Raw genomic sequence first — 10,621 nt, 5'->3', positions numbered from 1 at the left:
CAAAGGCCAGACTCTTCTGCAGGGCTAGGCTCACATAGGACATGGTGAGCGGCCTGTGAGGATATAATCGAACCCAAAAGACAATGTTTAGAATAGACACAGTGATTCCATAAGTGAGTAGGCAAAAAAGAAAAAGGATATACTAAAAGAAATAATCTACTTATAAAACAATAGCCGGCCGGCAACAGGAAATGCCGTAAGCCGTAATAAATCCAAGATATAGAATGACCATTATGTCCATAATACAGCATCCACAATGGGGTGATGACATAATATTATAAAACTACGTCAAGCCGTATACACGAATTGCGGAAGGCTGTTTACACTTAACTACGCAAACAGGATGCGGGTAGTGGCTGCCAATGGCGCATCTGAGTTTTCCAAAGAAAACCGATGACATGACTAATGAATAACTAACATAGGATGCAAGAAGGAGTGATCAGGTCCTCTAAGCTTCCGTTAGCCAAGTCAAAGATGGCGAGAAATACATGTCACCAGAGACCTCAAGGGAACCAAAATATGAACGCAATACAAGACTCAAAAAGTAAAGAAGTCATTCTATAAAAATAAAGGGAATATATAAAAAATAAGCGTATCTTAAGCTTGAGCTAGGGGGAGTATTTGGCTTCTCAGTCAGAGATAATATCTATCACAGCCAAGATAATGTCTATAGTAAATAAGCTGCCCCTACTGCAGGTTGCGCCATAAAGGCGGTCAAAGTTAAATTGTCATAAGCTTGTGTGATAATTATTCCGTACGCGGAGGTCCTATCGACCTTTCCACCCCTAAGAAACCTATATGAGAGGGACTTGGGGCCCACCTCGTCGCGCAGTGGACATTATTAATCTGAAAATGTGTCATCCACACATAATGAATCTTGTTGCGCCACCCAGTGTAACTGTAACGCGGGGTAAAACTATCCCCAAAAAATCCACTTAAGCTCTTCTCGCATTCGAGCGTTTTTTTTACAATAATAGCCAATGCATTCCTCATGCATTACCGGCTTTTAAATCCGTAACACAACTCAGCCTGTGTACATTCATCGTACATTACTGGCAACAATATCACGTGATGCATCACAAACACAACTTTAACTCCGTAATTCTCTTAAGAAGTTTCAACTTAGGGGCCACGGGCGTCCCCGAGCCCCTGGGGGAATCATCACCCCCAATAGAAAAAATTGCGCGCACTAAGACCCTATGGCCTTTGAAATCAATAATAAAATACTTTCGAGGGAAAGAGGGATGGAATCCATCCATTGCCCTTCCCTGGCCATTAAACGCTTCACACGCTGGCCTGGAAGTTACACTGAGGCGTCAACATCCCATAACTACTTCGTGGATTCTCTCACTCGAAGCCTCTAAAAAATAGCAAAAATTATGCATTTTGGAATTTCATCCGCTCCACGGGCCTTCACTCCGCCCTGGCGGACTTGCTGAAAGAAAAGGGTGATTAATCCACACAAATAAATAACCAACACTTGAATCTCGCGTAACATATGCCCTCTCGCGGCATTCCAAACTTATTGCACGAATCTCAAGCGATTCCGCGTCATAACACTCGAGGCGACCATCGTAATCTCGGCTCAAGGAAAGGATGTGAAATTTTTATGCATTTTTTCTTTACTCATTCATACGTCATCTCGCGGAGCGCGCTACCGGAAGACATTCCTCCGCAATATCTCTCTCGGCGGCCTGACTACTCGTGAGTGGCGGACCATACGCGAAATTTTATTATGAGGGAAATGGGACTTCATTATACCAAAAATCTTAACTAGAAACCTAGGGGGCCTACCTGCGATTCGTCATCCGTAGGCTTTCGCCGCGCAGCACGGGTGAAAATTAGCTCTTGTCCCTCAGGGGTCAACAGCAGATATGGCATACGTATCTCGTGTTTATACACGAAATAGACGAGGCCGGCGAGGACCAAGGTTAGGAAACCATTCCACGGTAGAGATAATCGTGCTATCGTTTTGTCGGATCGTGCTATGTATACGCTATCACTATCGCCCGTCATTAAAAGTCGCGGTTGGGTGAGGTTCAAATGCGGCAATTGGATAGTCCAGTTTTGATTCAAGCAATCGTCTAATTTTTCAAGTGGGTAAAGTCTGAGGTGATTTGGGATCCAAAACCAGCGAATCCAAATTAGACCAGATTGCAGGTAAGATGTTAAGTTTTAATTTGCTGAGGGCTCGAGTTACACGGACAATTCGAGGGGATATTTGAGTTGTCCGAGAAATGTGCGGAGCATTGACACGGTGAAGTTAGTTCTAGGGCCCCTGGGCCTGGTAATGTTGAATTAAGGGTCTTGGAGTAAGAATCGTCGCAGTCAATCCTAATTTCGGGTGGTGGATGAGTAATTATACACTGCTCGAAGCCTACTTCGCTGATAATGGTCGCCTTTCCGGACCTGCACTGGAAGGTGCACGCTCGCTACAATTGAAACATGGTTCTTCCTTTAAACATTTGAATTGCGCAGTTCGGACCATGTACTGTGTCTGCGCTAAATCGCGGTAAAAAGCATAAACTATCCGAGGGTACTTGGCAGTCGTGTAATGCGGGCCCCGAAATCGTTCGCAGGCGTTTTCCATCGACGGCTCCATAGACAGTTTCGTGGACGATAGAACAGGTTTGCTCGTGCCAAGCAAATGGTGTCGCGTTGATTTCAAAGAGAGCCCATTTAGCACCTATTTTGACGATGGGGATATTTACTCGAATTATCATGTCTCCTTAGTGCATTAGACAGTGAGAAACGTTTAGGGTGGCTATCTCTTCTGCGCCCGATACCTGTGGGTCCTACGGGTTTGTTTACGTACGACCTACCCCAGCACAGCGAGAAAGAGAGGGATTTAATTCTGAAGCTTATTTGACCTAGATTGCGAGTGTTATTAATCGTGGGACGGCGGGAATAGGAAGGGGTATTTGTCCTGTGGTGCGCTGACCGGCAGAACCCAGTGCTTTCTCCGCTTCTCTCATTCTCAGGTGGATCTATGGGGGAAGAAAACAAAAAAAATCTCTACCTGTGTAGACCAGCGCCGAAGACAACGTCCTCTGGGCACACTCCTTTGGACCAGGGAACGGTGAACGGACTTCTAGGTGGATAAATTAAAGGAAGGAAGTGGGTAGGGAAGAAGACACTTCCCCTCTCGGATGGGGCCATCTCCCTCAATCACCCCGAAGATCTCTTTCCGAGGGCCAGTTGTTGAGGGACCCCGGTCTGTCCTCAGGCATGGGGTATACACCCGCGGCCTCTAGTATGCGGCGACCTCTGCCCGAACCACCTCCGCGACGTAGCGTAGGGGAGCCACCCGCGCCCCGCCCCGCCTGCCTCTGGGGTTGAGGCGAGGGCGGACGCGCAGGGAGTCCACCATCCCCCCCAATCCATCGACGAGGTCCAAAAGCCGATGCTGACGTTCTCGGGCCGCCCGCGCCCCCTCCCTCGCCCGGTCCTCCACCCCCTCCTCTGCTCGCTCCCCCCCTCCGACCGCCGCCTCGGCATCTTCCTCCCCACCTGACACCGAGGACGAATCGGCAGAGGTTGCGGAGGGCGAGGGGGTTCTCCGCCGGGGGAGGCGCGCCACGCCTCCCCCGGGTTGGGGGCTGGTGAATGGAGATACCAGGGGAGAGTGCGTTCCAGGGGCCAAGAGACCCGGACCCAACCTGCCCGGCCTGGGACTCGCTCACCAATGTAACGGAAAAACGGTAACATTGTCCGAAGGTTTTTGAGGAAGACAACCCGGCGCTGGATGTCCAAAAGCGCGCCCCAACTCAAGAGGCTCTCCATTCCGAACACTAAGGGGAAGCGGAGGTTTGCGGTTGGCCACCCCCACACGTCTATCTCCTCTACCCCCAGGGTTAAAGTGAACCGGACCAGGTGATTTCGTGCATCTGTCCCCACGAGCTCCGGACAGATGGGAGTATTGGTTAAGGAGAAATTCAGGGGGACCGCGGGGAGGAAATTACCGTTCACCGCCCCTGAAATAAATATCCGGCACTCGCCAGGCCTGCGAGGATCATCCAAGTCGGTATCTGGGTGGTATCCGCTGCGAATAAATTATCATGTCTCTTATTCCTTTTACTTCTTACCTCTTCCTCTGCCCTTCTCCTTTCAGGCGATGTCGTCATAAGAGGCTCATCTTTTTAGGCCGACTTTCGGCCGTATTATCAATACATTGAGTAATTAAATAATGACCACTTAAGTAATACATTGCATATAAATCCACGCAAAAATAAAAGTTTCTAAAATTACTTGGGCCAGCGATGCGCTCAACATTTATATTTCTTGTGCGAGTATCATTGACTGCGCGAAAGAGGGGAGGGTGAGAACGCATCTAGAAGGCAAGAAAAGGGCTACAGCGCATCACTGGCAGAGAAAGATGCAAAATAAATGAAGAAACATGGAAAGAAAAATTGGCGGCTGTGAAAAGGTTAGGATTCATTTAAACTAACAGGTGGAAAGAAACCCATAGGGCGGGCTCGCGGGTTACACTCCTAGGGCAGGGTCTATAAGCGCGAGCTTTTCACCTCTGCGCCCAGAAGGGGGGAGGACAGAAAGGAAAAAGGATTGGAGGCATCGCCGCGATGAGAGCCCGACGATACCTCCAGGGAAAGGACGGGGGAGGAAGGGCGGGGACGAGGAGTCCCGCACCGTCACAAAGGCGGGCGGGCCCTACTATTAGCGAAACCAAGCAATACGCTATTAATATTCTACCAATTCTAGTAGATTTTCCTATGAGGAAGAAAAATCTATCGATCGAATCGGTAGATTCATTTAAACTAACAGCCTAGTTACAAAATCAAAATTCGTGCTGTGGGTTTTGTTTGTATTCAATATTTTTCCAGCTGAATAAACTGGCTGCTGTTTGCGGCTGACACCGTCCGCCGGGCGATGAAGGTCGCAACTCCTCCTACGCCAAATCATGTCTCGGAGTGTGACCTCCGAAGACATATCGCTCATCTCGAGCCTATTCCTCGTCGCTTCGCCCTCTACTTTCGGCGTCTGGTTCTCCGAATCCGCGTACATGATACGGCGACATTCGCGATTCATGAACTGTATCTAATTTACCTTTTTTCATCTTCACTTCGTATGTAACGGGCCGTTTTTGCCTCACTACCTCACGTGGACCGTGGTATCGGGGTAAGAGTTTCTCGCTTTTCCCCCACTTTTCGCGTGGGCGTGTACACACGCACCATGTCACCGGGCTTGAACGTTACATCCCTGTGTTTGTCATCATAGCGGGCCGCGTCTTTTACCTGGCGATTTGCGAGTCTTTCTAAGGCTACCTTTCGAGCTTCATCCCACCGCTCGCGTGCTTTCCTACTGTCTTCACTCATCTCGGGCGATAGACTTACTTCAGGGGGTAAGACGGCTTCTCGCGCGTATACTAAATAAAAGGGGCTCTCTCCCAATGTCCCCTGGATCGAGCTATTGAAGGCAAATGTTACCTGATGCAAATATTCCGGCCAGTCCTTTTGTTCTGAGCCTGTGAAAGCCGGAAGCATTTCTTCAAGCGTCTTATTAAATCTCTCGGTCAGCCCGTTTGTCTGCGGGGGATAAGCCGTCGTGAATGAACTCGCTACGCCCATACTCTTTAAAAGGGAGGTTGCCATCTCAGATTGAAAAACTTTCCCTCTATCCGATAGAATGGTATCAGGGCAGCCATGTCTACAGATTATCTGCTCTAATAGAAATCGGGCCACCTGTGTGGCCGTCCCATTAGTTAGTGCCCTAGCTTCAGCGTAGCGAGTCGCGTAGTCGGTCGCTACTACAATCATTGTTTTGCCCGAAGTACTCCGTCTGAACGGACCTAAAAGATCAATGCCGATCTTCTGGAAAGGTCGTTCCGGCGGTTTAATTGGCTGAAGGAAACCTCCAGGCTTTGTGTGGGGGCCCTTCCTACATTGACAATCAGGACAACTACGTACATATTTCAGAATATCCGCTTTCATTCCTACCCAGTAATAGCGGGTTTTTATCTTAAGTACGCGCAAATTCTAAGTGTCGGGACATGGGGTCATCGTGGTGAGAAAATAATACTTCTTTCATTAATTCCTTAGGAATTACTGTCAAATAGTCTTTCCCACGCAAACCCGCGTTTTTCCTCACAAGTAGCCCGTCTATAAGCGCGTAACCTCGCGAAATCTTTTCTAATCTCGGTGTCGCGCTTTTCGGGTCCTCCAACGCTTTTATTAGCGGCTCTAACGACGGGTCTTTTCTCTGCCTGCCCTTTAAATCGTCCGCAGCGAGTAGCATAATTGGCAATTCATTAGGTCCGTCTTCGTCTTCGGCCGTCGCCTCAGATACTGGATGCCTTGATAGGCAATCAGCGTCTGAGCGTAGTCGGCCTGCCTTATGTACCACCTCATAATCAAATTCTTGCAAGCGTAGGCTCCAACGCGCGAGTCGACCAGATGGGTCTTTAAGTGACTTAAACCAACACAAGGCATGATGGTGCGTCACAATAGTGACCTTCTTCCCTTTCTTTAAGTCTATACCTATTTTTTGAAAAGGTTTTTTTTCTAGTTTAATCGGCTGAAGGAAACCTCCAGGCTTTGTGTGGGGGACTTTTCTACACTCAGGGCAGCTGCGCACATATTTTAAAATATCCTCTTTCATCCCCACCCAATAGTAGCGGGTTTTCAATTTATCATGAGTGCGAGCGAATCCTATATGTCCGGAGAAGGGATCATCGTGGTGGGAAAACAATGCTTCTCTTTTTAGGTCGCGAGGCACTATAGTCAAATAGTCTTTTCTGCGTAAAAACGGAGTTCATATTCGGATTTAGGAGGTCATTTTACATAAGAATCAGCAGAAATGGCGTCAGGGCCGATTTGCATGCCGTCCAATGTTATTTAAAAATGATCATTAATTTATAAATTATTAAACAATAATATGAATGTAACTTCTTAAGAGCAAATATACTGTATGTAATTTCAACAACACCATCTCAAAAAATATAATCAGATTCATTTTTAGTCCGACCACTTCCAGACGTGCTGGGAGGACGAAATTTTTACCGAAGGTGGGGGAAGGAAAATGATCTGAGGGAAAGATCCGAAAACCCCGAGTTTCCCCGGGAACCCCCCAAAAAAATTCAAAATGGCGGAAAATTCGAATTTTCGGTACCTTCCGACACGTGAACGCCTCCTGCTACTTTACGGTTCCACAGATGCGATTTCTTGCTTCGGTTTCAAAAACTAGAAAGAGAAGGCTTTTTTTTAACGTCGGCTTCAGTTCCATATGCTGATTAAAACCTCCGCAACGACTCGTCAAAATTGGAGAAAAATCTGACTTTTCGTCGATTCGGACTTTTGGGTACCTCCTACACGCGATCGGATATTGTTCCTGAACAGTACCATTTACGTTTCCATTGTTTAATTATTATGAAAGAAGAATAATGAGGCTTTCCAATTCAGTTAGTTTTCATGCGCCACGCCAAAAAGCGTATCCGCACAAAATCGTCAAAATTAGCATTTCGATTTTTTCATCAATCGACTTCTCCGTGCCTTTTCCAACACGCGATCGCCCACTGATCCTACACTATTTCTTATCTGCGAAAGTTTAATGTAGATAATGAAACTAGAAGGATGATGCTTCCGTTTGACGTCCGTTTCATCTCAATCCGTCGAACAAAACCTGTGCAAAAATTCGTCAAAGTTGGAGATGAGTCGAATCCTTTCCCCAGCTCCTACAACGTTTGGTAACTTACAATACGTCCGCCGTGAAGTTTGCATCCTACCAAAGCACAACTTTAAGAATTATTTTTTTTTAATTTCCAACGAGGTAGGGACACCAAATTCACGTGAGTGATGTCTTTTACATCCCCCTGTGTGCCCCTACCTGGAGAACGCAGAATGTTAAATTAAACGGGTGCGACCGTCGAAAAACCACGCTTAACTTAACTCTCTTCTCCAATTTTAAATGTGTGTGTGGAACAGAATTATTTTAAATTCATTGGTGAATACTATAGACAATTGGAAGGGCTAGCGGTGGGGTCACCGTTGTCACCTCTCCTGGCTGACCTATTCATGGACGATTTTGAACAAAAGCTGTTCAACACCAAAAACATCTATTGCTGGTTCCGTAATGTGGATGACGTCTTTACAATTTGGACGGGCACTGAAAGACAATTAGACATTTTTTAAACAAGTTTAAATAACCAGTGTGACAGAATTAAATTCACATGTGAAAAAGAAGCGAGTGGTAAGTCGAATTTCCTTGATGTGACTGTTTCCAAAAGTGCTAAGCGTTTTGAATTTGCTATTTTTAGAAAAACCACCACCACTGATCATGTAATCCCCTCTGACTCCCGCCATCACATTTCCCAAAAATTATCGACGTTTCACTTCTTGATAAACAGACTTCTGAATGTTCCCCTCTCAGAAGAGAACTTCAATAAGGAATTGGAAACGATCAAAGCAATAGCAGCAACGAATGGTTATAACAGATCTCTTGTAGATACAATACTCGTTAAAAAACGCTCCCTAAGAGCACAAGAAATGTTATTCAGGCAAAGGAGGAAAAATTTAAGTGGAGAAAGTTACCTTTCTACGGTGTTTTGTCACAAAAATTGAGCAACCTTTTCCCTAAAAACCTTTACAAGATTGCTTTTTATAACCACAATAACCTGAAAAGATTATTTAACAACACTAAGGAGAGGAGTGACCCATTGGACAATAGTGGCATTTATTTATTGGAATGCAATGAATGCTCTGCAGCGTACATCGGACAAACGGGTCGCACTTTCCGGCAGAGAGCGGAGGAACACAAGAGGAGTTTTCGGACTTGTAACCTCTCCCAATCCCACTTTGCTAAACCCTTTTGCAAGGAGAACCACAACAGTGATTTGATTCCAAAAATTCTACACCGGGAGGAAAAAGGCAGAAGAATGAACAAGATAGAAGAGTTGGAGATTAGAAGACTCATCAAGAAACGTCCCCTACTTAATGATATCCTTTTTGAAAACCTTTCCCCCTCCTAATAGCCTCCCTGAACCTCGCGGAAAAACCCAACAACCTTCCCCTCCCCCACTCCTACGGACACCTCCGTCATTACCTTAGTCAGCAACAACCTTCTGTTACTCTGTATTAATCCCGCCCCTCTCCAACTCTCACCACCTGCCCAATCATCTACTTAAGATTTCTCAGCCACCCCTTCCACCTACCTTCTTCCTCCCCCACAGATACCACATGATATATAAGGATGTTTGATTGTTTGTAACCTTTGTACCTGAGGATGATGCCGCTGTGTCAAAACTAGTCGTCCCGCGTAAATAAATTGGTGGATTAATACATAGTTTGTTCGTTTTTATTCATTGAAATGAACTTCCACAAAGTTGAGCCTGTGACCATAGAGATTATTCACATTCTGCACGTCATGATTGCTGCCACAGACGACGGATATGTGAACTTCATGATTCAGATTGTGTAGATTAGCAGTATACAGACTTTTTTATTTTTCGTCAAATAAATACAATGTTTAAAAGAAAATAATTATTAAACTGTTCAACCATTGTTTTCCAAATTGTTATAAAAGCTTTATTCTATAAAACTGGAAAATACTTTATCGGTGTAATTTATTTATAATACAATATGACCCACTGAAAAACACTCGAATACGTCGGTCCTTTAGAAAAATTACCACTTCACAGGACGAGGATTGAAAGTGTTAAGGGTAGCTCTTGGCAATGGCTGATTTCTTCACTTGTTGGCCTTGCATGTCCGTGCCTCGTGTCTTACGTGTTTCAGTGTGTCATTGGGTCCATTTGTTTTTCACCCACAGCAGCCATAACAGAATTTCAACTTTTTTTGTAAGTACAAAGTTTGGTTCACCTGCCATTCCCTCTCTCTCTCCTTGCCACATTTTCTTCCCCTACGTACCTTTCCGTTCACCCCTTCCACAGCTACCTGCCCTCTCTTTTGCACAGGACTGTGCCAGGTTCTTTTGCGAGAGCTATGCACCTGAAGTGGTACTATGAAGCTGCACCGGCCTTACTAAATAAAAATGGTGGAATAGTGAATCTATTCTCATATTTTTTTATCTTCATTAGTCTATCAGCATAGCCTATGCTTATATGTAAAAAAATAATGTTTAAATGCACCACACTATTCATGTTTAAAAGCCTATTTTTTTTAATTTTACTTATTACATTAAATTTTGACTCATTTTTCTAATTGATGTGTATGTGAGTTAACAAAGTTCTTTTGCAGAGATACTATGCTTTAGTTGAATTTCATGGATTTGGTTATGTTCACTCTCAGCTAATAAAAATTTGAAATATGCATAGTGTTTCAAAATGAAAGTGGGGTTAACCAATAAGTATTTCGGTTTTTTTTATGAATTCATAATATATATGAAGTTGTGTACTATGTAAAAATTAAAGCTCTTCTTCAACAGAATTCATCCCCCATCCCACAACCAATTCAATTCCTCTAATCTACCACTAAAACCTATGATTTTCTTAGGAATGATTAATATACTAAAACAACTAATTAAATATAGATAACCATTTTCAACCTTTTTCCTCAGAACAAATCAGCGATTTCTTTTGATTTATATTTTGTAGACAGTCCCATCAATGTATATAAGCTCAATAGTCACACATACTTCTGTTTTGCTAGTA

This window comes from Ischnura elegans, chromosome 8 (assembly GCF_921293095.1).
Source record: "Ischnura elegans chromosome 8, ioIscEleg1.1, whole genome shotgun sequence".
NCBI lineage: Eukaryota > Metazoa > Arthropoda > Insecta > Odonata > Coenagrionidae > Ischnura > Ischnura elegans.
Note: the sequence above shows the minus strand (reverse complement) of the source record.